The sequence below is a fragment of the Vulpes lagopus genome, chromosome 21 (assembly GCF_018345385.1).
Source record: "Vulpes lagopus strain Blue_001 chromosome 21, ASM1834538v1, whole genome shotgun sequence".
Lineage (NCBI taxonomy): Eukaryota > Metazoa > Chordata > Mammalia > Carnivora > Canidae > Vulpes > Vulpes lagopus.
Window position 1 is genome coordinate 30437903 of NC_054844.1, and position 27482 is coordinate 30465384.

Genomic DNA, 27482 nt, shown 5'->3' on the forward strand with positions numbered 1-27482 from the left:
ATTTTATTATTTTTTATTGCTGAGTAATATTCCATGTGTGTATGTTTTGTGTGTGTGTGTGTGTATAGCACCTCTTCTTTTTTTTATAATAAATTCATTTTTATTGGTGTTCAATTTACCAACATACAGAATAACACCCAGTGCTCATCCTGTCAAGTGTCCCCCTCAGTGCCCGTCACCCATTCACCCTCACCCCCTGCGCTCCTCCCCTTCCACCACCCCTAGTTAGTTTCCCAGAGTTAGGAGTCTTCATGTTCTGTCTCCCTTTCTGATATTTCCCACACATTTCTTCTCCCTTCCCTTCTATTCCCTTTCACTATTATTTATATTCCCCAAATGAATGAGAACATGCACTGTTTGTCCTTCTCCAATTGACTTACTTCACTCAGCATAATCCCCTCCAGTTCCATCCACGTTGAAGCAAATGGTGGGTATTTGTCCTTTCTAATGGCTGAGGAATATTCCATTGTATACACAAACCACATCTTCTTTATCCATTCATCTGTCGATGGACACCGAGGCTCCTTCCACAGTTTGGCTATTGTGGACCTTGCTGATAGAAACATCGGGGTGCAGGTGTCCCGACGTTTCATTGCATCTCTATCTTTGGGGTAAATCCCCAGCAGTGCAATTGCTGGGTCATAGGGTAGCTCTATTTTTAACTCTTGGAGGAACCTCTAGCACAGTTTTCCAGAGTGGCTGCACCAGTTCACATTCCCACCAACAGTGTAAGAGGGTTCCCTTTTCTCCGCATCCTCTCCAACATTTGTGGTTTCCTGCCTTGTTAATTTTCCCCATTCTCACTGGTGTGAGGTGGTATCTCATTGTGGTTTTGATTTGTATTTCCCTGATGGCAAGTGATGCAGAGCATTTTCTCATGTATAGCACCTCTTCTTTATCCATTCATCAGTTGATGGATACTTGGGCTGTTTCCATAATTTGGCTACTGTTGATAATGCTGCTACTATCAATATTGGGGTGCATGCATCCCTTTGAATAAATATAGTAGTGCAATTGCTGGATTGTAGGGTATGTAACTTACTTTGCTGGGTTTTTTTTCTTTCATGAATTGATGTTATATGTTGTCAAATGCTATTTCTTGTTTTGTTTTTAGTTTCTATATCATTTATTTCTACTCTTTATTACTTCCTTCTTTCTGCTGGCTATAGGCTTCATTTGTTGTTCTTTTTAGGTGTAAGGTTATTTTGCTTATTTGAGATTTTTCTTGCTTCTTAAGGTAAGCCTGTATTGTTATATACTTCCCATTTACTATCACTTTTGCTGCATCCCAAACGTTGTGGGCCATTGTGTTTTCATTTTCATTTGTCTCCATGTATTTTTTATTTCTGTTTTGATTTCCTGCTTAACCCATTCATTGCTTAGTAGCGTGTTGTGTAATCTCCATGTATTTGTGGTCTCTCCCAATCTTTTCTTGTGGTTGATTTCTGATTTCAGAAGTTGTGGTCAGAAAAGGCACATGGTATAATTTCAGTCTTTTTTATATTTGTCGAAGCCTAGAATGTAATCTACTCTGGATAATGTTCCATGTGCACTCGAAAAGAATATGTATTCTGTTGTTTTAGGATGGAGTGTTCTGAATATACCTCATCCAGTGTGTCCTTCAAAGCTATTGTTTCCTTGTTGATTTTCTGTTTCACAATCTGTCCATTGATATGAGTTGTTAAAGTCTCCTACTATTAAGGTATTATCAATGAGTATTTTTATGTTTGTTATTAAACGCTTTATGTATTTGAGTGCTCCCATGTTGGGGTCAGAAATATTCATAATTATTAGATCTTCTTGTTGGATCATCCTCTTTATGTATATATAGTGCCTTTCTTCATCTTTTGTTATTAGTCTTTGGTTTAAAATCTAGTTCGTCTGATATAAGTATGGCTACTCCAACTTTCTTTTGACATCTATTTATGTAATAGGTCTTGTTTCTTTTTTATCCATTCTGATACCGTGTCCATGTCTTTTGACTGGAGTATTTAGTCCATTTACATTCAAAATAATTATTGATTGATATGTATTTAGTGCCATTTTATCACTTGCTTTGTTGTTTCAGGAGATTTCTCTGTCACTCTGTCTCTCCTTTGCATTCAGAGATCCCTTTAATATTTCTTTCAGGGTTGGTTAGGGGTCACAAACTTTAGTTCTTAGTTGGGAAACTCTTTATCTATTCTGAATTAAAACCTTGCTGGATAGAATATTTTTGGCTGCAGATTTTCCCCATTCAGCACTTTGAATTTATCACGCCACTCTCTTCTGGCTTACCTAGTTTCTGTTTGGAAATCTGTAGCTTGCCTTATTGGTCTTTCCTTGTAAGTTCAGAACTTCTTTTGTCTGCTGCTTTTGAGAGTTTTTTTCTTTATCATTATATTTTGCAAACTTAATTACAATATGTCTTGGTGATGGCTTGCTTTGGTTGATTTTGATGGGGGTTCTTTGTGCAATCTGGATCTAGATGGCTGGTTGCTTCTCCAGATTAGGGAAGTTTTCAGCTAGGATTTCCTCAAATAAATTTTCTGCCAACTTTTCTCTCTTTATTTCTTCTGAGAATCTAAAATACAAATGTTATTATGTTTGATAGAGTCACTGAATTCCCCAAGTCTATTCTTATGTTCCATAGTTCTTTCTCTCTTTCATTCAGCTTCATTATTTTCCATTATTTTGTCTTCTATACCACTTATTAATTCCTCTGCTTCTTCCATCCTTGTATTTATTGCATCAAGCTTGATTCCAATTTCAGTTTTTACATTTTGCATTTCAAACTGATATCTTTTTAACTATTTTATCTCTGTAGTAAGAGTCTCCGTGAAGTCTTCTATTCTTTTCTCAAGCTCAGCGAGTATCCTCATGATTGGTGCCTTAAATTCTCCATCTGGAATGATACTTACATCAGTTTTGCCTACATCTTTGGCCATGGCCTTATCTTATTCTTTCATTTGAAATGAATTCCTCTGTCTTGGCATTTTGTGAAAGTCTCTGCATTCTTTTTTGTGTTAGGAAAACCAGTTATATGCTCCTGAAACTGGCCATATGAAGAAGTCATGTGGTGCCCAAGGCCTGGTGTTTCAAGATGTGTCTCTGGTGTGTGCTGCATGCACTGTGCTGTTGTGTTTTGACTGCTCTATCCTTCAGGCACTGGGGAAGAGAACAGAAAAATACTCTCCACCTGGGAGAAGGACAGGTAATAAGGGTTTAAAACCACAGCAGAATGGTGTAATTTTAAGGGCATCCTTGAGGATATTCCTAATGCATGTCTTAACCTGTCAGCAACATAATCTTAGTAAGACTAAAGATAGGGAATAGACAGCAATCAAGCATGAGGCTCCTTTTAAAATCTGCAAGTGTGTTATTGAGTATGTTCTGGTTATAGCTTTTTTCTCTGGAATTTCCTTGCTATGGGTATATGGTGGGAAAAAATTTTGATTTTATTTTCTAAACTTTGGAATACCAAACTCTCTCTCCAGCAACAAGTAACATTTCACTAATACTGTTATTAAAATACTAAGCCTTTACCATTTACTCAGGAGTGGCAGTATCCTTATAATCCATAAGCTTCAGGGGGGAAAAGTGAACAGAAATAATAAATTCTATAAATTGCCTTTATCTCCTGTTCATTCATCTTTATTATGCTTTAGCTTCTGCCTAGTTTATCTGACCTTGTTCACTTTTTCCTTCACCCACCAGACTTCAATCATGCTGGCCTCTTTTGGTTTCTCATTCTCAGAAGCTTTTTCCTACCTGAGGATCTTTGTATATAATCTTGCTGAAATGTTACCCTGCTTGTTGATATGATAATAACAACCAAGAGATTAATGGCAGCCTCTTGTTGAAATGTTACCCTCCTCTATTCACAGGCCTAAGTAAGCACTTTTTTTCTAGGTGTGTCAACTTGTATTAGGTATAGCACAATAGACTAATAGTATAATGGTGGTACACAAGTCAATTTCAACTCCATTGTAAAAAATTAAAAGACAAAACTATTTTGTCTTTAGCCATAACTACAATTTTAATGGATACACAATATAAAAATATGTAAATTGTGAATCAATAACCTAAAGAATATGTATGAGGAGAAGTAAAAGTATAGATTTCCTGTATCATCCAAGTTCAGATGCTAGCATAAAATAAAATGTTATAACTACAAAATATTTTATGTAAGACTCATAGTAAACACACATTAAAAGCCTGTAGCAGATACACAAACTATAAAGAGGAAGGAATCCAGGCATACCACTGTAGAAAAATCATCAAATCACACACACACACACATACACACACACACACACATAACAGCAAGAGAGGAAAAAAGAGGGCAGCCCCGGTAGTGCAGCGGTTTAGTGCTGCCTGCAGCCCAGGGTGTGATCCTGAGGACCTGGGATCGAGTCCCATGTCGGGCTCCCTGCGTGGAGCCTGCTTCTCCCTCTGCCTGTATCTCTGCCTTCTCTCTCTGTGTCTCTATGAATAAATAAATAAAATCTTTAAAAAAGAGAGAGAGAGGAAAAAGGAATCAAAGGAACTACAAAAGAGTGAGAAACAGTTAACAAAATTAGAGTAATAAATCTTTACCTATCAACAATTACTTCAAATATAAATGAATCAAACCCCAATCAAAAGACATAGAATGCCACATGAATTAAGAACAACAAAAACAAGAACCAACTGTATGCTGACTACAACAGACTTGCCTTAGCTTTCAGGACACACATAGGCTGAATGTGAAAGTTTGGTAAAAGCTATTCTATGTGAGTGATAACCAAAAAAATGAAGTAGCTGTTCTTGTATTAGACAAAAGGAACTAAGTCAAAAATTGTCACAACTGTGAAAGAGGTCAATTTAACAAAGGACTGTAACAATTATAAGTATATATTCACCCAACACTGGAGCCCCTAAGTATATAAAGCAATTACTAATAGATCTAAAGGGAGAAACAGTAATACAATAATAATAGGGGACTATTACCCCATTTTCAACATTGAATAGTTCATCTAGACAGAAAATCAACAAGGAAACAGCAGATTTGAAGAAATGCATAGTCTAAATGGACCTAACAGCCATACAAAGTACATTCCATCCAACAGCAGCAAAATCCATATTTTTCTCAGGTGCACATGGAATATTCACCAGGATAGATCATATGTTGGGCTACAAAGAAAAGACTTAAGAAAATTAAGACAATTGGAATATCAAGTATCTTTCTTAGCAAAATGTTATAAGACTAAAAATCAATAGTAGGAGGACAATTGAGCAATTCACAAATACATGGAAATAAAATATTCCCAAGAAGCCAACTGATAGAGAAGAAATCAAAAGAGAAATCAAATACGTATCTTGAGTTGAACAAAAAATGCAAATATAACAAAATTTATAGGATATAGCAAAGGCAATTCTAAGAGGAAAGTTCATAACAATAAAGCAATTTAAAGGTCTCAAACAATCTAACTTTATACCTTGAGAAATTACAAGTAGGACAAACTAAGCCCAAATTTAACAGAAGTAAAGAAACATTAAAAATCATAGCAGAAATAATTGAAATAGAGCCTGCAAAAACAATAGAAGAGAGCAACAAAATAAGAGCTGTTAGTTGAATAGATAAAACTCTGTAACTACACCAATAGCAAGATGCTAATTGGAATATATATGCCATGTAGGAAAAAGGCTTTAATCTTAGAATTCTAAAATGCCAATCAGGCATAACATTATGGTGTTTTGAAGCGTTAGCTCTTCGTTATCTACGATGAATTTTTTTTTTCACCTGATCTCTGAGCACATGTTCAGGTTTCTCTGTGTACACAGAAATACATGACCTGTATAATGCCTGCCAGTTATTCCTAGCTGAAATGTCTCCTCACAATACCTTTCTGTTCTTCTCAGAAAATAAATTCCTGGAAATGGAAGACCAAATAAATCCCCTTTAACAATTTTCCTTTAAGGCTGAAGCATAGCTAAACTTACTAGGCCAAGGCCTAGTTTCACACTTTCTTGGATTTCACCTTAAGATGAAGGCAAACCTTGGTTCATCCCACCAGTCTGGTAGGAATGAAGGAAGACAGTACACCATGAAATGAATAATGTTTGATCTTTTTCCTTCTCATGCATTTCTCAAAGATTTTTTTTCCACAATAGTGTGGGTGTCTTGTGTCATTTTGTTATTCATTAATTTATTTGATTAATAATATCAATATGCCAGGCATTGGTACCAGGTACCAGAGATACAGTGGTAAGCAAAACCATTGTCTCTGTCGTTCTAGAGCACAGAGACAGAGAAAGAGAAAGACATAGTTGAATAGTAATACAGGTCTCCATGGAAATTACACTTGTGAGAATGCTAGGAAGGACTCCCCAGGCTAACTGGACTCCTAAGCACAAACCCTGATCCTTTTTTGAAGTGAAGCCTGTGTTAGGAATTAAGGAACAATAGAGGATTCAGGGTGCATATGGGGTAGGTTCAGGGACTATGTGCAGATATATGTTGGGAACACAGAAAGCAGAGGGAATGGATGATAAAGAAATATGCCTTTGCGATAGGAGTCAGGTGGTTTATCAAAGATTGGAAGAATTTATATTTCCAAGGTGATTAATAAGTTAGTACTTTGCACTAAGATATTTAAAAATCAATTTGGCAAATGATATCATTGCCAAATCAATCTGTATCCCGAAGGTTGAGGCCAGTGGGATGTGGAGCTATGAAGAGATGAGAAATGGTAAATAAATTTTCAGAGCCAGATTGGGCACTTTGTGATTTGAGACAACCTGTGTTTCCAAAGGAGACAATTCAACCTTCTGTGTGAGAATGAATGACATTTTGAGCCAACCCCAACAAGGGGGCCTCTAGTGATCATCACAGAGAGAACAGATTGTTTAGAAAAGAAACTCTGGCCAAGGAGAATTTCATCAAGAGGAGCCTTAGGGTAAAATTGTGCCAACAGTTTAATAAAAACAAACCTGTTTGGTGGAAGGTGGGGGAGAAGGAAGAATGGACTCAGTTGTACTCACTAGTAATTCATCATCTTACTTTAAATTAACTAGTTGAAATGCCCATTAAAATTTTATGAACTTGTACTCCTTTTAGAATCCTTGGACTGATTTTTTTTATTGTACTGTTTTCCATTCGATAAAAGAACACAGTAAGATCTCAGTAAGCATTTGTTGATAGATGTAAATATTATATTTGCATTTCAAATTATTACTGCTATTCTTATTTTTGCATTTTGTTTGGCAAACTAGAGGATGTAGAAGAATCATATTGTAAAATACATAATTCATGCCTTAAGAAAACAGGATGGAGAAGATTACAGAGCATTAAAGATGAAAGTCTGAGGGGAAAGATTGAATATATATTTGGATTCGGTAATGAATGACTTACGTATGGTATTTGCAACTTATTTTTCTTTTTCAAAAAATGGAAATACAAATATTGGGGCTCCTGGGTGACTCAGTCAGGCATCTGCCTTGAGCTTAGGTCATGATTCCAGAGTCCTGGGATCAAGCCCTGCATCGGGCGCCCGGCTCAGGGAACCTGCTTCTCCCTCTCCCCCTGTCCCCTGCTCATACTCTCTCTTTCTCTCTCTCTCCTTTCTTTCTCCCTCTCAGTTCTCTCAATTGCAAATTAATGAATTCTTAAAAAATACAAATATTTATCCATGCTTTGGCAGAAACATTCAGATTTAAGTTGCCCATGTATTTGCTAGGCTATTACTGGAAAGTTCTCACCAAATAAGGTGTAAATGTCAACTGAAGTCATCATATCCCTTGATACCATAAATAAAATTCACAATCTCCATCTCACATCTCTTGAGAAGTCCCATATCCTCTACAGCATTTCAGTGAATTCCAAGGCTTTCTCTTTTCTCGGCCACCTCTTGTGTTTTCCCTTCCACAGAATTTTTAGTCTCATTTCAACTTCTAGTGATGCTGCCGTTTTACCTCGTCCACATTAACCCAGACGTGGAACATGTATACATTTCAGAACTCAAAGAATACTCGATATGACGTATGTAGAAAATTCCAACTCCAGTTCTCAGGCTGCTCATCTGAACTACTTCCTTGCCTTCACACCCCACATTTGGTCCATTAGCAAAACCTATGAGCTCTACTTTCTGAATATACTCAAACTTTGTCCATTTTCAAACACTCCTTCTGCCACTCTGGTTCCAGCCCTCTTCCTTCCTCTTTCTTTGCCTTTGCTTTCAATTTATTCTCAACCAGCAGCCAGATGGATCCTATATAAACATAACCTGTCACATTGCTGCTCAAAATCCTCCAATGGCTTTCAGCAGCCTATAGGCCTCTGTGTGATCTGATTCCCAATTACCTCTGTGACAGCCTCCTAATCTTCAACCCATCATTTGCCAACTCCAGATTTACTGACCTACACTTTGTTTCTTGAAGACCTCAAGCACATCGCAACCTCAGGCTTTGTATTTGCTGTTTTCTCTGCCCAAAATGCTCTTCCCTCCAATTCCTTGATGGCTAGTTTCCTCATTCCTGGAAATAAAGTTTATCTCTGCAGCTAGCCCTCTCCTCCTGACATTAAATAAAATGTAGCCACCTCAACAAACATTTGATGCCAGAACACTCTCAGTGTTCAATGTGTCTCTCTTCTTTTTCTTTCTTCCTCATCCCTTTTTTCATTCTCATCCCCCAATTTTTCAGAACAGCAGAATATCTCGATTTGCCCTCTTTTTTCAAATCATGCTTTGATATCCGAACTTTCTTTAAAAAAAAAAAAAAAAGATTGATTTATCCATTTGACAGAGATAGGGAGGGAGCTCTAGCACAAGCAGGGGCTGCTGCAGAGGGAGAGGGAGAAGCAGACTCCCCACTGAGCAGGGAGCCCTAGATGCTGGGCTTGCTCCCAGGACCCTGGGATCATGACCTGAGCCAAAGGCAGATGCTCAACCAATTGAGTCCCAAGCATCCAGAGATCTGAACTTTCTTATAATATGCAGCCTGTCAAGCTGAAATTTAGCAAAATAAGAGATTATTCAATTAGGAGAACAAGTCAAAACTTTTTTTAAAGATTTTATTTATTTATTCATGAGAGACACAAAGAGAGAGGCAGACACAGGCAGAGGGAGAAGCAGGCTCCATGCAGGGAGCAATGTGGGACTCGATCCCGGGACTCCAGGATCAGGCCCTGGGCTGAAGGCAGGTGTCAAACCACTGAACCACCCAGGGATCCCTGAACAAGTCAAAACTTGAAGTCAGTTGTGATTTTGAGCTCTCTCTTCCTCTCCCTTCCCCTTTCTCTGGCTCTTTGCCTTTTGCCACTGTGGTGCTAGGAAGCTGGAATTTAAGAACTAGACTATTATAGGAGCAAGGAGGAAAAGAGAAATGTCAGGGTGTTTTTCCTCTGGCTCTTCTTACTGTTGTGTGATTTGGAAGTGGCTACCTCCCTTTATAACTATTATCTTTCTAAGGATTTTTCCTTTTTCAACTTGTCTCTGACAAAAGCTTTTCCTTCCCAAACCCCTTCAGGCCCAAGGTTGGGGTGATGCCCACCTGTGCTAGAGCCTGAATGCCCTAACAGCTCCCACTGGTTCCCTTAACTTTGATTAAATAAATTAATAATCATTTGGTAAATCCATGATAACATAAAATGATAGCATCTTAGTTATTTATAAATTAAATATAATTAGTAATTGAAATATTAGTAAGATTAAAATTACAATATGTGTCAATAGACTTTAACCAGTTAAATGACATGAAATTTTTAACCAGTTAAGTGACATAAAATTTTCAGATTGGGTATTAAAAAATCCTTATCTATCTTCTTTACAAAAGACACAGTTAAAAATTTTTTTGAAAGATTGAAGGAATAGAAAATGGCATATATTGTGAAATAAATCCAGAGTAGCTATATTAGTCCTAAGACAAGATAGGTATAAAAAATTTACTACATAATGATAAAGGATTCAATTCATTGAGAAGTTATAGGTCTACAATAGTTTTATCTAAAATCCTTGAGGCAAATATATTTAAAAATTTAGAAGTTGCAGTTTTACAGGTGCTTCAAATTCCAAATATGGTGATTAATTGAACCAGCTGTATTTACTAGAAGGATTTAATAGAACTGACAAACACGAGAAAGAAAGGACAAAGGCAAAGGAATTAGCTAAGAATAACATGGATTAACAGAAAAGCTTAGAAGAGATTTCTCCATCTCAGAAAGAAAAAGAAATGGGAAAAATAGATCACTTAAATGCATCATAGGAGCCTCAAAGCAAGCCTCTAAATACATATGTTTTATGAATATCCTGGAAATAGCTTAATTACATATGTAAGTCATACCTCCACTTCTTTGTTTTTCTACTTTGGTTCATTAGCTGATTTGGGCATCAAATGGAGAATTGAGTTCATTATACTCCTCAGTTTATGGCATATATTAATCTTTAGGTAGGAAAAGTTCCCTCTCTTGCCTGATTATTTTATTTTCTTCTATTTCCATTTTTTTCATGCTTAATCTTCTTACCACTAGAGATAATCATCTTAATTTTTGAAAATATTCATCTTTTTATGTGATTATGTTCTTGGAAAATGACTGCTGCTACTTTATGTTCATGTATCTTTAATTTACCTAAATGATACTATTATACATATCATTCTGTTTCTTAGAAACAGAAACAGATTATTTAGCAGAGTTGAGATAACCAGTAGCCCCAAGAAAGAAAAAAAAAAAAAAAACCACTGGAGGGAATTGTCATCTGGTTAATTTACTTCCCCTGATGTCTGACTAAACTTCTTACAGTTGAGTCCTTTGTAGATCTGTATTCAATAAAAACAAAATTTTACTTTTATTTAAGTTTGCTTAATAAGTTTCTCTTTCTTGCTGCAAAAGTAAATCCCAAACAAGGAAAGGAAGTATGATTAATTTTGTTATCTTTTATTCTGAGTACTTACACACTGTGGCTATTAAAGTGATAGATGAAAATTGGCTCCCTCTTTGCACAGTGAATATATAAGAAATAATTAATAGAAGGCAAAGTAAGACAATAACACATTGTTAACTGCGAGCTACTTGGTCTGGTAGGCCCTAAGATGCTTTAATAAACAAACATTTCTCTGGAGTAAGGATGTAATTGAATCTTCAATATACCAAAGAACTAAACAGGTTAGTCTTCTCTGGGGAAGTCTCAGATGAGGGAAATAATGGCTAATTCCCTATCTACATTCAAAAAGTATTTCCTTATGAAAACTACAGATTTGCTGGCATGAAAGACCTTGGAGAAAATACCACATGTCCAAATATCCCTTTTTTAGGATAGTTTCGTAACTGTAGAGTAATGATATGTATTCATCTTGGATATATTAGAGTGACAAAATGTTGGAATTAGGGAATTGCAGAGAATAGTGAATAACTGAAACATTTTTCTAAGAAACTACAGAAGTAACTTCTTAGAGACACATAAACATACTGTAAAGCAATACTAAAGACAAAGGTGAGCTTAAATGGGAAATAGGTCATTTGTAGCATTTCCAGTCTTGATCTTTCTCAAGTATTGTTTGAAAGCTTGGGTAGAAGAAAACAGGCAGATTCGAAGGTTGAGATTTAACTAGGAGGCAAAGATCAACTGGCCGGTTAGCTCAGTTGGTTAGAGCGTGGTGCTAATAGCTAGGAGGCAAGGGCCCTCGGGGCACTGGCACTACACTGGTTGGAGTGGTTGGTGGGGTGTGTGGTCCAAGCTAGATAGAATAAGAGTCCAGGACCTAAGTGTTGAGAAGGCAATAGAGGAGTAAAGATCATAGGACTTGTTGGAGTCAAATTGGAATAAGGAAGTGATATGGCTAAAAATAAAAGGTTAGTTTTTCACTTTTCAAATACAGATTAGTTGTTAGTGATGACAAGGTCGAGAGTGTGTCTATGAGCATAAGCTACTATAGTAGAGTGGAGGTGAATGCTTTTGGAGTCACATAACTTGAACCTAGAGTGTGGATAGATAATTAACTGCTTTACCATGTATAGAATTTGAGAATAGAAATGAACAATGTGAACTGAGGTGCATGTGAAGTCATTAATGAACAGATGTACATAGTTTTGGTGATACGTTCATATATGATAGCAATGCTGAAGAATACCAGAAGTATGACTAAATAACCTAAATGGAAAAGAAGTAGTATTATTTATATTACAGTAGAGGAGTATTGGTTTCATGCCAGTATTAGAAATTTGATAATAGAGCCCTATTTACCTTATGCACGCCTTTGCGTAAATCCTTTGGCCCTGCCATCACATATTGTACCAAAGTCTGGACAGAAAACTAGTTATGGACTTTGGAAGCTAGTTTCTCTTTTTATAATTTTGGTCATAGATCATTTTAGCGTTTCCTTGCATGTCTGTTGCTTTCTAGATTACACTACTAGAGCTTACTGCAGTCTTGAACACCAGCTTTGCCTATCACCAATTTTTAAAGCAAAAACCATTGTCATGCTTTACTGAAACTTTTGTTGTTCTCCCTTGCATTAACAGGCTACCTTAAATATCAGATTCTCCTTACCTTCAACAGCAAGATGAAGAATTAAAGGAGGTTAAATAGTGCTCATATTCACAAAGCTCCATTGCTATGTGCCCTCGCCAGTCTATATTCATACTGCATCATCTTGCTTTCTCAATGTATGGGTAGAAATAAGAAACAACAAAAACACTGTTTAAAGGTAGCTCAGAACTTTTGCAACTCTGTGTTAAACTTCAAAATGACAGATAAAGCAGATATTTTCCTCCAGAGTGTGGTGGCTAACAGATGTGGGCACTTATATGATTTCTGCCCTTATTCTGTATCTCTCTTTCTCGATTTCTCTTTCTCTCTCCCCCAGCCCTACACACACACACACACACACACACACACACACATTCTCTCTCTCTCTCTCTCTCTCTCTCTTTCTCAATAGTATATCCCAGACTTTGACACTCACACATAACATATACATGTAGTAGAAACCAGGAATTTCAGATTCTGACTTTAAGGACCAGTAGTAATATGCATCATGGAGAATCCAAGCTGGATATGGGGAGTAGATAAACACATAGCAGAACAAGAGAGTGTGATCCTGTCTAATGACATTCAGGTTCAAAACTTAAATTTTTTTTGTCTGAAAATAAATCCCTACCCTGTCTATTTGGGTTGTCAGATCGCTGTCAGATATCCGTTTGCAGCCTCAGTAAATATGGAAAATTATAAAAAATTCCAATGAATCTCTTCTTTATTAGATATGTACTTGCTCAATTTCCTTTTTTTAAAAAAGATTTTATTTATTTATTCATGAGAGACACAGAGAGAGAGAGGCATAGACACAGGCAGAGGGAGAAGCAGACTCCATGCAGGAAGCCTGATGTGGGACTTGATCCCAGGACTCCAGGATCACGCCCTAGGCCAAAGACAGGTGCCAAACTGCTGAGCCACCCAGGGATCCCCTCAATTTGCTTTTAAATGTCATAAATGCCACAAACATTTGATAATCATACATTATCTAAGTATGAATAAAGTAAATGGATTATGCAGTAGAAATTCACAAATGGAAATCTAACATAAAAATCATAGACCAGGGGTGCCTAGGTGGCTCAATCAGTTTGGCATCTGACTCTTGATCTCAGCTTGGGTCTTGGTCTCAGGATTATGAGTTCAAGCCCCATGTTGGGCTCCATCCTGGGGGTGGGGCTTGCTTTAAAAAAAGTCATAGACCAGTGTTTTTCAAAGTGTGGTCTTCAAATTATGCTAGTTCCTAACCCAGGATTGAGCCCCACGCCACATCAGGCTCCCTGCTCTGCAGGGAGTCTGCTTCTCCTTTTCCTTTTGCCCCACCCCCTGCTCCTTCTCTCTCTCTCTCTCTCTCTCTCTTGCTCACTCTCTCAAATAAATAAATAAAAATCCTTAAAAAAAGAATTTCAGAAGCAATATCAAACAGCCTTATTACAAATAAAAAATATGAATTTGTATAAGCACAAGTAAATCTGAGATTGTGAGGGCTTTTCTTTTTTATACAAACAGTGGGAAAAGTTGAATGTAGTAAAGATGACAATATCTTAAATCTAGATTGTATTTGATCAATGATTCTTTTGCTCTAGTCCAGAAAGCTGAAAAATATGAAGTTTTGTCTACAATAATTAGAAGAATTGAAGGCTTCCTATCAATGAAAAATAAAAACAGTCACTTTTGATAAACAATTAACTTTTTAAGGAAAAATTCAAATTATCAATATTTAGTATAAATTGGATGAGTTTGTGTGAAGCAACACAAATTAGAAGCATCATTCAAAATTTTATTTTATGAGCCAATTATACTCATAGAGTGAAGCCTGAAGACTAAAGAGTAAATAATAAGTAACAATAGCCAGTGGCAAAGCAAAACAAACCACATACAAAATATCTCTATTGGGATCCCTGGGTGGCGCAGCGGTTTGGCGCCTGCCTTTGGCCCAGGGCGCGATCCTGGAGACTCGGGATCGAATCCCGCGTCGGGCTCCCAGTGCATGGAGTCTGCTTCTCCCTCTGCCTGTGTCTCTGCCTCTCTCTCTCTGTGTGTGACTATCATAAATAAATAAAAAAAGAGAGAATTAGGAAATCTCTTGATCTTTTAAAAAAAAATATCTCTATTATATAATAAAATGGCATCTCATTTTTATCAGTAATTTAACTTGGATCATCAAATTATTTCATGGTTTTCCAGCAGATATTTTAATTTGTAGATGTGAGGTCCTTAATATGTAATGTTTACCTAATATGTGTGGTGCTTACATGAGAGTTAAGTCCATGATATCTTTTCCTATTTATTTGTAATATCCATTGCTAGGGAAGCTCTTTTTTTTTTTTTTTTTTTTTTTTCATTTAGTTAATGGTTACTTTGGGTGTCATGATGTAAAATGAACTGAGATTACACATAATCATCATCATTTATTCAAGTGGAAGAAAAATGTTTCTCATAAGATTGAACTTCAATGCCATTCAATGCTTGATTTATCCAAAGTGAACAAAAATGACTCAATATGCCTCTCATATTGGTCCGTGGGAAAAATCTGATGTTCTGAAATTAAGGTTGATTCCTTTGGAGAACAATTGATTTTTCTTCTAGCAAGACCATGGTCAAAGTAACTTCCAGCCTACTCTAAATTTTTAACCTGGGATTCTGAAAAACATTAAGGAGAGAATCTGGACTGCAAATTAATGTGAGGATTGATTTATGTTTCATATTCTCAATAGTTTTTGTTTCACCTTTGCTAAGCATATATGTAAGGTTCAAAGAGAGTTGATATACCAAAAAAAAAAAAAAAGGTGTTTTTTTTTTTTTTAAGATTTTATTTATCCATTTATGAGAGACAGAGAAAGAGTCAGAGACAGAGGTAGAGGTAGAGGGGGGAGCAGGCTTCCCACAAGGAGTCCAGGATCCTGGACCCCAGGATCACGCCCTGAGCCATAGGCAGAGGCTCAATCATTGAGCCCTAGGCATCCCCCTAAAAATGTTTTTAATTAAAAAAATTTAAAACTTAAAAAATATTTTAGAAAGACAGCTGATTTACCTAGCAGTCTCTTAGAAGTGGGGGTGTGGATGGGGAGTATTCATTATTGATATTCCCTGACATAATGGGGTCTTTGGGATTCCAGATATTTAGTGAGAGCTTCTTCTTTTGGACTTTAGGCTGAGATTTTTCTCCTGTTTCCAGGAGGATATAAAAAGTAGAGTTCAACCTATGATAGATTCATTTGAATCTTAAATTTAAAGACACTTGCAGAATGAAAGTGAGAGGATGGAGAAACATTTATGTAATCACGTAAATTGATGTCAAAAGAAAGCCAGAGTAGCAATACTTATATTAAACAAACTAGAATTTAAACCAGAGTGTAATAAGAGATGAAGTAGGGGACTATCCAACATGAATATCTAACAATTATGAATATTTATGCCCCTGACTTGAGAGCACCCAATATATAAAGTAATTAATAACCACATAAAGATACTCACTGATAATAATACGATAATAGGAGAGGACTATAACACCCCGTTTACAGCAATGGACAGATCACCTAAGCAGAAAATCAACAAGAAAGCAATGGCTTTGAATGACACACTGGACCAGATGGACTTAACACATATATTCAGAACATTCATCATAAAGAAGCAGAATACACATTCTTTTCAAGGGCACATGGGACATTCTCCAGAATAGATCACTTACTAGGTCACAAATTAGACTTCACACAAGTACAAAAAGAATGAAATCATACCATGCAACTTTTCTAGTCACACTCCTATAAAACTCGAAGTCAACCATAAGAAATAATTGAGAAAGACCACAAATTCCTGGAGGTTACACAGAATGCTACTAAAAAATGGATAGGTCAACTAGAAAATCAAAGAAGAAATTTTTAAAATACATAGGAAAAAATGAAAACATAGCGGCCCAAAACCTTCGGTATGCAGCAAAATTGGATATAAGAAGGAAGTACATAACAATACAGGCCTATCTTAAGAAGCAAGAGAAATGTCAAGTAAATAACTTAATATTACACCTGAAGGAGCTAGTAAAAGAACAACAAATAAAGCCTAAAGCCAGTAGAAGGAAAATACTAAAGATTAGGGCAGGAATAAATGATATAGGCACTAAAACAAAATAAAGCAATAGAACAGATAATGAAACTGGGAGCTGGTTTTAAAAAAAATTAATAAAAATTGATAAACCCCTAGCCAGACTTATCAAAAAGAAAAGAGAGGAGTGTCTGGTTGGCTCAGTTGGTGGAGCATAGGACTTTTAATCTCAGGGTTCGAGCCCCATGTTGAGTACGAAGATTACTTAAAAATAAAATCTTTTTTTAAAAAATGAAAAAAAGTGCCAAATAAATAAAATCACAAATGAGAGAGGAGAAATAACAACCAATGCCACAGAAATACAAACAATTATAAAAAAAAATCTTATGAAAAACTATATGCCAACAAATGGAATGATCTGGAAGAAATGGATAAATTCCTAGAGACATAAACTACCAAAACTGAAATGAGAAGAAATAGAAAACTTGAACAGACTGATAACCAGCAATGAAATGGAATCAGTAATCAAAAATCTCCTAACAAACAAATGTCTATGGCCAGATGGCTTCACAGGTGAATATGCCAAACATTTAAACAACAGTTAATATGTATTCTTCTCAAACTATTTCCAAAAAAAAAAAAAAAAGGAAAGGAAGGAAAACTTCCAAATTCATTCTATGAGGCCAGAATTACCCTAATACCAAAACTGAACAAAGACTACACTAAGAACTACAGGCTAATATCCCTGATGAACATGGATGTAAAAATTCTCAACAAGGTCCTAGCACCTTAAATCCAACACTACAATAAAAGAATTATTCACCATGATCAGGTGGGATTTATTCCTGGGCTGCAGAGGTGGTTCAGTATTTGCAAATCAATCAATGCAATACACCACATTAATAAAAGAAAAGAACCATATGATCCTTTCAATAGATGCAGAAAAAGCATTTGACAAAATGCAGCATGATTAAAAAAAAATAGTAAAAACCTTCAAGAAGATAGGGTTAGAGGAAACATACCTCAACATAATAAAGACCATATTTGAAAAACCCACAGCTGATATCATCTTCAATGGGGGAAAAACAGAGTTTTTCCTCTGTGGTCAAGAACAAGACAGAGATGTCCACTTTCACCACTGTTTTTTAGCATAGTGCTAGAAGTCCTAGCCACAGCAATCAGACAACACAAAGAAATAAAAGGCACCCAAATTGGCAAAGAAGAAGTCAAACTTTCACTATTTGTAGATGACATGATACTACAGATAGTAAACACAAAAGACTTCACCAAAAAATTGCTAGAACTGGTACACGAATTTAACAAAGTCTCAGGATACAAAATCAATGTACAGAAATCCTTTGCATTTCTATACACCAATAATGAAGATGCAGAAAGATAAATTAAATAATCAACCTCATTTACAATTACACCAAAAACAATGAGATACATAGGAATAAACCTAGCCAAAGACATAAAAGATCAGGGCACCTAGGTGGCTCAGTGGTTGAATACATGCCCTCGGCTCAGGTCGTTATCCCAGGGTCCTGGAATTGAGTCCGCATTGGGCTCCCCACAGAAAGTCTGCTTCTCCCTCTCCCTATGTCTCTGCCTCTCTCTCTGTATCTATCATGAGTAAATAAATAAAATCTTTAATAATAAAAAAAATACATAAAAGATCTGTACTCTGAAAAACCATAAAATACAGATGAAAATTGAAGATGACACAAAGAAATGTAAAAATATTCCATGCTCATAGATTAGAACAAATATCGTTAAAATGTCTATATTACCCAAAGCAATCTACACATTTAATGCAATCTCTATCAAAATGCCACCAGTATTTTTTACAGAGCTAGAACAAGCAATCTTAAAATTTGTAAGGAACCACAAATGACTCTGAATAGCCAAAGCAACCTTTGGGGGGGAAGAAAAAAAAGCAAAGGTGAAGGCATCACGATTACAGACCTCAAGTTATATTACAAAGCTGTAGTCATAAAAACAGTATGGTACTGGCACAAAAATAGACACATAGATCAATGGAACAGAATACAAAACTTGGAAATACACCCAAAACTAAATGGTCAATTAATCTTTGACAAAACAGGAAAGATCCAATGGGGGAAAAAAACAGTCTCCTCAATAAATGGTGCTGGAAAAACTGAACAGTAACATACAGAAGAATGAAGCTGGACTATTTTTTTACAACACAAAAATAAATTCAAAATGGGTTAATGACCTAAATGTGAGATCTGAAACCATAAAAATTCTAGAGGGGAACACAGGCAATAACTTCTTTGACATTAGCCATACCAACTTCTTACTAGATATATCTCCTGAGGCAAGGGCAACAAAAGCAAAAATCAACTATTGGGACTTCACCCAAATAAAATTTTTACACAGTGAAGGAAACAATCAACAAAAACTAAAGGAATGGAAAACTACAGAATGGAGAAGATATTTGCAAATGATACATCTGATAAAGGGCCAGTATCTAAGATCTATAAAGAACTTACCAAACTCAGCCCCAAAAATCAATCCAGTTAGAAATGGGCAAAAGACATGAACAGACATTTTCCTAAAGGAGATATACAGATGGCAACAAACACATTCAAAAATGCTCAATATCACTCCCACTAGGGAAATAAAAACCAAAACTACAATAAGATATAACCTCATACATGTCAAAATGTCTGAAATTAACAATGCAGGAAACAACAGATGTTGAGAAGGATGTGCAGGAAGGGGAAATCTCTTACACTGTTGGTGGGAATGCAAACTGGTACAGCCACTCTGGAAAAGAGTAACTCAAAAAATTAAAAATAGAACTACCCTATGACCCAGCAATTGCACTACTAGGTATTTACCCAAAGGAAACAAAAATATTAATTCAAAGTGATACATGCCTCCTGATGAATATAGAAGCATTAACAACAATAGCCAAATTATGGAAAAAGCCCAAATGTCTCTTGACTGAAGAATGGATAAAGAAGATGGAATATTACTCAGGCATGAAAAAGAATGAAATCATGTCTTTTGTAACAATGTGAATGGATCTAGAGAGTATAAAGTTGAGCAAATAAGTCAGAGAAAAATATGATATGATTTTACACATATGTATAATTCAAGAAAGAAAACAAACAAACATAGTGTGTGGGGGGGAAGAAAGGCAAACCAGGAAACAGACTCTTAGCTATAGAGAGCAAAGTGAGGGTTGCTGGAGGGGAGGTGGGAAAAGGGATGGATTAAATGGGTAATGGGGATTAAGAAAGGCACTTGTGATTAGCATACAGGGTTGTATGAAGTATATGGAAGTTTCTACACCTGAAACTAATATTACACTGTATATTAACTATCTGGAATTTAAACAAACACTTGAAAAAAAAAAAGTGAAGTTCAAATTAGCTTGTTTCTTCAAAGGACCCCAGTGTGAAGCTGGCAGACTGCTCCCATTAACTTTGTAGTATACAGCCTAAGTAAGTAGGTAAAAAAGAAGTTCAAATCTCCATATTGAATGGTGAGATGGCAAAACCAAGCTAGGTAGCCTTTAGTTAAGAAGAACCAGAAAAGCTGAAGTCCAGAAATGGTAGCTAGCTAATACAAACTGTCAAAACCTACATTCCTCTCAGTAAAACATAAGGTAACTTTTACCTGTGGTGCCAGAACCTACATTATAATATGGTTTGAGCCTTTGAGATCTTTGATAATCTAGAAGGTTATTGAATCAATTTTTTACTAATGTTCATAATATGTGCTACATATGATTTATAGAGCCTACCAGCATATCTTGTAGATGTGCCCAATTGAGGAACTACAATTGGAGAAAAGGAGTGGAAGAGCTAGAGCACAATGTTAAGTCCTGATTATCTTTGCTTTTCAAAATCAGACAAGATAATTAAGTGCAACAAAAACCTTACAGCCTTTGCTAGAATTTCTCAGTAGATGACCTGCACACCAGATACATTAGAATTAACAAGTGCCAACCATAAATTTCCTGGCCCTTACTACCCGATAAACTAAATCAAAATCTCTGCAGGCTTACCTGGTATACATTAGTGTTTGAAAGCCACTGCTGATTGAACAACAATCATTCATTCATTTGCTAATGCATTCATCTGTGCCTTCAGTTAACAGATTTTTGGAATGCCCACTGCAGCAAGGAATTGCATGTCACTGAAGAGAAATCAGAATTAAGACATTGTGACTGGCTAGTCCGGTTTATATTTTAACAGAGGATTTATATATAAACATATAAACATTTATATATAAATGTTTATAAAAACATTTATATATAAACATATAAACATTTATATATAAATGTTTATATATTTAACATTTCTATAAAAATGAATTTAATACTGTTAAAAGTCTAGAACACATAGAATTCTGTAAATCCTGGAAAGTGTTTTGACATGAGATATTTCATTTTAACCTTGTAATATCTCAATCGCTACTTCTAATGTTGTGCTCATTAAGCTGTATACTACTTCATCAATGTTTGCATACCCATGAGACCATTAAGTCCCCAAGAGTAGGGGCCTGAATTTATTCACCTGGATATCTCTTGAACAATGAACAGTAGGGCACACACAACCAAATGTGAAGTTTGTTAAACTAAGATGTATTATTATGCCTTATAGTACAGGCAACTTTAATATGTTGAAAAATTCTCCAATTCCACAACTTTCTAAAGATCCATTTCCTTATTCTGTTTGTGTCCTCATATGTCTTCCTAAAATTATTTTGGTATCAACTTTATTCAAATCCAATCATCTTTTGACCATTTAACAGATTGTATACACTGTTTTAAGTGCTTGAGATAATTAAATAAATGACACACTCTGTTTAGAAGGGTGTTGTGTGCTAGTGAGGGAAACAGACACATTAATTAATATTATTCAATAAGAAAATCCCTATGATAAATTATAGTAAACAACACTTTAAAAACAAAAGCAGGGAACAATCATTTAAACCCATGGGAGGATGTCAAGGTATATTTCATTATTTTGTTTAATTTTAATGCTTATTTAATTTATTTTTAACATTTTTTTCAGTATCTCTTTATGAATGTGTATATATACATATATATACAAGTTTATATAAAGAGGACCATATTATATATGCTCTTTCAGTAGAGACATGATTCTATAAATAACTTTTTCTTTATTTTCTATCATCCTCTTACAGTCATTCCAAGATAACCAGTGTTAATTAAATTCCATGCTTTTGTTTTTAAGGGATAGATTTCCAGCAGTGGGATTGCCAGATTGAAGGGTATATGTGGTGTTAAAACAAAAATTGCACCAGACAAAGCTAATCAGACACTGAAAACTTTATTCAAAGCTATTGCAATAGGGGAGAGAGAACACAACTTAAGTCCACTCAATTCTGCTGAAACAAAAGGAGCGTTTAAGAGCTGGGATGGGACTACAGAAATCACAAGCCATCTATGTTTGCTCATTAGCTTTACCCAAAGGAAAAGTACACAGTCCTCCTATCTTCATGACAGGAGATAACTTTACAACTTGAAGGAAGGCAGCCACTGAAATTACATTCCTACCATCCACAGAGATTAGGGGGAAAGGGTACTATCTTCCCAGATGAGTACATTTCAAAAGAATGGCTCCTAGATCCTTGAGAAAGATAGCCCTGGGTTGTAAAACTGACAAAAGACTTTTGAAAAAATTTACACCTCAAAGGGGCAGAGAAAGATTTACAGTTACAAGCTTTCCAAATTAAATACTCTAAGAGAATAGGGCCCTCAGTGGTTAGGACATCTGGATTCTATAAGGGCCACAGTGAAAAGGAGATCAGGGGCCAGGAGACAGGAAGAAATCTGTCAAAAGTTCAATCAAGCTGAGGGAAACATTAGGCCATTTTAGCCAGTAGATTTGATTTTATTGGCTATCACCAGATTGATTATTTTTATCAAAGGTCTATAACAATTCACATTTTACCATTTCCCCACCTTCTCAACATTAGAAATACAACTAATTTTATGTCCTTACATTGTGATTGGTAAAAAAAGGAACATTTTATTTTTGTTTGGACTTTTATTTCCCTGACTACTAAGAAGACTAAATATCTTTTAGCCATTAATTAGATGCTTCTTGTAAATTTCATATCTTTCCATTTTTCTTCATTTTGATTGGCCTGTCTTTTTATTTTCATTGTTAATATTTTTAATCTTATTTGTTTATGGACTTTTATTATCTTTGCTATATAACTACTTATTTGTGATTCATTTTGGTTAAAACATTTTTTTAAAAAGATTTGCTCTATTTATTCATGAAAGACACACAGAGAGAGAGAGAGAGAGAGAGAGAGGAAGAGACACAGGCAGAGGGAGAAGCAGCCTCCATGCAGGCAGCCCAACATGGGACTCGATCCCAGGTCTCCAGGATCATGCCCTGGGCTGAAGGTTGGTGCTAAACCACTGAGCCACCTGGACTGCCTGGTTAAACATTTTTTTTTTTTGACTGATTGCCTGGAGCCAGGTTGAGGGGAAAGGATTAACTGCAAAAGAACAAGAGGAACCTTTTTGGGATGATGTAATGTACTATATCTTAGTTGTGGTGAGGCTTACATGAGTTTGTATATTTGTCAAAACTCTTCAAACTATACACTTAAACTGCTAAATTATATATAAATGATACCTCCATAAAGTTGGGGGAGGGGAATTAGAAAAAAATCCTTAACACATAGAACAATTAAGGTTTGTGTATTTCATTGTATGCAAATTTTATACATCAAAAGAAAACCCTAGCAATATTGAATTCTAATTAACAATTTACATACTGAAATATTTAGGGGATATGTTGCCTTCAAGTTCTTTTGAAATGCATTAAAAATATAAAATGAATTAATGGATAGATAAAGGGAAAGATAGATATGACAAAACAAATGTTTTATCATTTATATAAATGATAGATGTTGATATAATAATTGTTAATTGTAGGTCTAAGTAGGAGTATATGACTGTTTTGCAAAAACTTTCATAATAAATATATATAATAAAAATATATCCTGAACACCTAAGTTGCTATATAGTATACTAAAATTTCTTATAAGACTTTACTGCTTTAGGCAGAATTATAAGATCACCCTCAAGATTCCTAGCCCCTGACATACCCTCATCTTTTTCCATTTATTCAATCAAACAGGAATCTAGTTGCTTTGAGAAGGGACTTTGTAGATGTAATTAGCATCTCAAATCAGGTAAGTTTCAGATAGGAAAATTATCCTCAGTGAGGCTAGTCCCTTTTCAGGCTCTTTCTGGCTCCAGTATTGATTGGTCCAGTTGTTATGCAATATAATGAGGACTCATTGTTCTGCTTCACCATTTTTGGTATATTGGCTTGATCTTGTAAGAGGATTAAAGTAGAAGACATAGCAGAGCAAACTCAGTTTCCCTCTCCTCTCTTTTCTCCTTGTCTCCTACCTCTTTTCTTCTTTCAGTCTTTATATATTTAGTTACTTCCCTCCCTCTCCTGAAGGTTAACTGATAATAATATGTAACAATAATTATAATAACTTATAAAAGCAGCTCTCAAAAGCATCCTTCTTGGAATTCACCAATGATCTCAAGCAAGAGGCATTAAAGAAGAAGGTGAGAGGGAGACTGAGAATCTCCAATCAGTCCAGTGAATACTGCTACCTGACCAAATCCACCAGACCCATGCCTCTTCTTCTCAGCCCATAAAACTATAATCCCACTTTGACTTGTGAAGTCAGCCACTCTTCAGATGCTCCCTCATGCTCATTAGATGAATAAAGTGTCTGAACTCTATTTGAGTCACTTAAACTTTTTTGTTTTCACTGATACTGTTTAGGCTTATCACTTTATAGCTGCAAGATGGTTGCCACATTTTCTGGAAGGGCATGAAGTAACAATGTCTAAGGACAGAGGATGTTTTCCTCCTGTGTTTATTTTAAGGAAGAAACTTTATCTGAGAGACTGAGTCATACTTATCCCTCAGATCCCAGTGGCCAAGACTGAATCACATTCTGAAATCCTACTTCAATGGAAGCTAGCAAGGTGACTATTCAATATTTTTAGCTGCTCTATTGGGAGGTAAGTAAACAAGAAAGAAATCCTGAGAATGGGAGGAATGGCTGTAAGGTATGTAGCCAGAAGTACACAGCGCCACATTTTTCCAAAATGTTATTGAATATGTCATATCATTTCAAGTTAGTATGTTCAATTTTTCAAGTGCACAGACACAATTTTATGACACTCTTTCCTAATATTTTGATTACAATTAGAGGAGTTTTCAAGTAAAGCCAAACTATTTCAACATACTTTAAATAACAGATTATTTTCCTGTTTGAAAATCGGCTTGAAGAAAGGCTCTTCATAAGAAATTTAAATGCTGGCATATAGCTGCTTGAGCAAAATAATCAGCATCAATACAAACAAAACATGTTATCAAAAGTGAAACAAAATGGTTAACTTGTACATTAATATCATTAACAGTAAGGGCCGTGTGCTAGCCCTGAAACCAAACTAGGAAACCAGAACAGTCTCCCCCTTTGTGTCTTCTATTGTTTGAGGATGTGTTTCTGTTCAGGTCAATATGCATCATAGGTACCTTGCTAGTGAAATAAGCAGTGTTGCTAAGCAACAGGTGAAAAAAATGATGTTAGAGAAAGCCATCTCTTTAAAGCAATAGCTGTCAAGAGAGCAGTCGCTAAGTGTCATTTAACATACATGAAAATTGAACCTTGTGATCATCTGCAGTTCAGTGTGTCAAGCTGCTCTGCACTGCTAACGTTTTTAAAGTTGAATGAAAGGTAATCAAGAGGATGAAATGTGGACCCTTCCATCATGCTGTAGGTAGCTCCAAGAGGACAGCCGATCAATGATTCCCACATGTTGATGTATTCTGAGATGTAAGTTGCCAATCAGTAATCATATTCTTGGTTTCTCCCCCCAATGTCGCCTCTTCCTGTTTCTTCTTTTGGGCCATATTTGAAAAACATGTATCTGATAAAGAACTGGTATTTGGAATATATAAAGAACTCACAGAACTGAAGAAGGAAACAAACAACCCAATTTAAAAATAGGCAAAAGATTTTAATAAATATTTCACCGAAGAAGATTAAAACTTTAAAAGTAGATGGCAAATGAATATATGAAAAGAAGTGCAACATCAATAATTAGAGAAATCCAAACTGAAACCATAGTGACATACCTCTTCACATCTATAGCAATGGCTAAATAAACCAAAACAAAACAGTCAAAAAACTCCAAACATGGAAGTACCAAAAATTGCTGAAGGTATAGAGTAACTGTAAATTTCATACATTTTGGTAGAATGTAAAATGGTACCATCATTAGGGAAACCAGTTTAGGAGTTTTCTTATAAAGTTAAACATACACTTAACAAACAACTCAGTAATTCTGCTCCCAGATATTACTCAAAAGAAATAAAATTGTATGTCCTCCCAAGAACATGCGTGTAAATATTTCTAACTGGTTTTATTCTTAACATTCCAAAAAATGGAAATACTTCAAATATCTATCAACTGCTACGTGGAAAAACAAACTCATAAATGCATACAACAGAATCCTACTCAGAAACTCAAAAGAACACATCATCAATATTTGCAACAATACAGATGAATCTCCAATGCATTGCACCAAATGTAAAAAAGCCCCCCCAAAAATCCTCATATTATATACTTCATGGCAGTGGCAGTTTGGAAAAGTCAAAACCGCAAGAGACAGAAAACCAATCAATAGTTGCCAGGTACTGAGAGTGAAGGGAAGTGATTGTCTAAAAGGGGGATGAGAGAGCTTTCAGTGGTGATAGAAGTGTTCTATATGTTGATTGTGATGGTGATTATGTGACTGTGTGTATTTTTTCAAAATCCATAAACACTACACTTCAAAAGGATGAATTTACTTACTGCAACGATATTATACCTTAATAATTCTGACTTCTGACTCCATAAAATGACAAGAACAAAACTCAGTTACTTAAAATCATTTACCCTCATAAATCTGTAGGTCATCGGGGAGATTTTGCCTCAGGTTGATATTACTAAGAGGGTTCTGCTCCTTATTGCTCTCTCTCGGGACCATTGGGCTGTCTGGGGCATGATTCTTCTTGTGCATTCATAAGGTTTTCCAACATCTCACTGACTAAATAAAACACTTGGAGAGCCCAAAATCAAGAAGAGATCAAACTACTGAAACTCCACTCTGCCCTGTATCTTCCTATCCCTGAAAGAGTAGAGAATTAAATCCAATTCAAAAATACTGTACTACTCAAAACAGGTTGGTCATGCACAATTTTAAGGAGCTTTTGGTGAATCAGGGTTATGGAAAATTAGGGGAAGGTGACATTAGCTACTTCCCACAAACACCTCAGCAGGTTATAATGAAAGCAAATTTCAGAACAAATTTTACCACATACCAACATTTATGGAATGAATATTCTTTAGAAGAAGGAACAAAATGGTTACATAACCTGTTCTGTCAGTTTGATAAATGCCCATTTTTCTCTCTCTCTTTTTGGATACTGATCTGATCTTGCACGAATAGTTGAGGCAAATATAACTATATTCTAGATGCAAAATTCTATGCACTGAAAGGCAGCTTATAATTACTGTGAGCCAACCAAAATCCTCCATGCCAATAGATGGAGAAAGAATTCTTTCAGAATCAAAGTCTCTAGCACCCTTCTCAAGCACCTAAACTACCAGGTTTGCTAGGTGCATATATCCTGCTCAATTAATGTGGAGAGTGTGTCTAAAATGTTTGAGCTAATCTTCTTATCTTTATTTTCACTGTTTTCATCAATGAGATCCCATTTCTAACATTCATTATGCGAATTAGCAAACCACTAACTAATTTCAGCTGTAAATCCCTGTATCAAAAATTCAATTGTTGAGTGCCTTAAATAATGCAGTACATGTACTTCAGAAGTAGCTGCTTCTAAAATGGAGCTGTTC

The 27482-nt window shown here is 35.7% G+C and overlaps 1 long non-coding RNA gene across 1 annotated transcript in view; it reads right to left on the reverse strand.

Annotated features, from left to right (window-relative positions):
* The window catches only part of LOC121480101, an 85571-nt gene that overhangs the window by 19793 nt on the left and 38296 nt on the right, over positions 1 to 27482 (reverse strand). The window contains exon 2 of the long non-coding RNA XR_005984895.1: positions 20566 to 20696. This is a non-coding gene — a long non-coding RNA (uncharacterized LOC121480101). The remainder of the gene's footprint in view (positions 1 to 20565; positions 20697 to 27482) is intronic.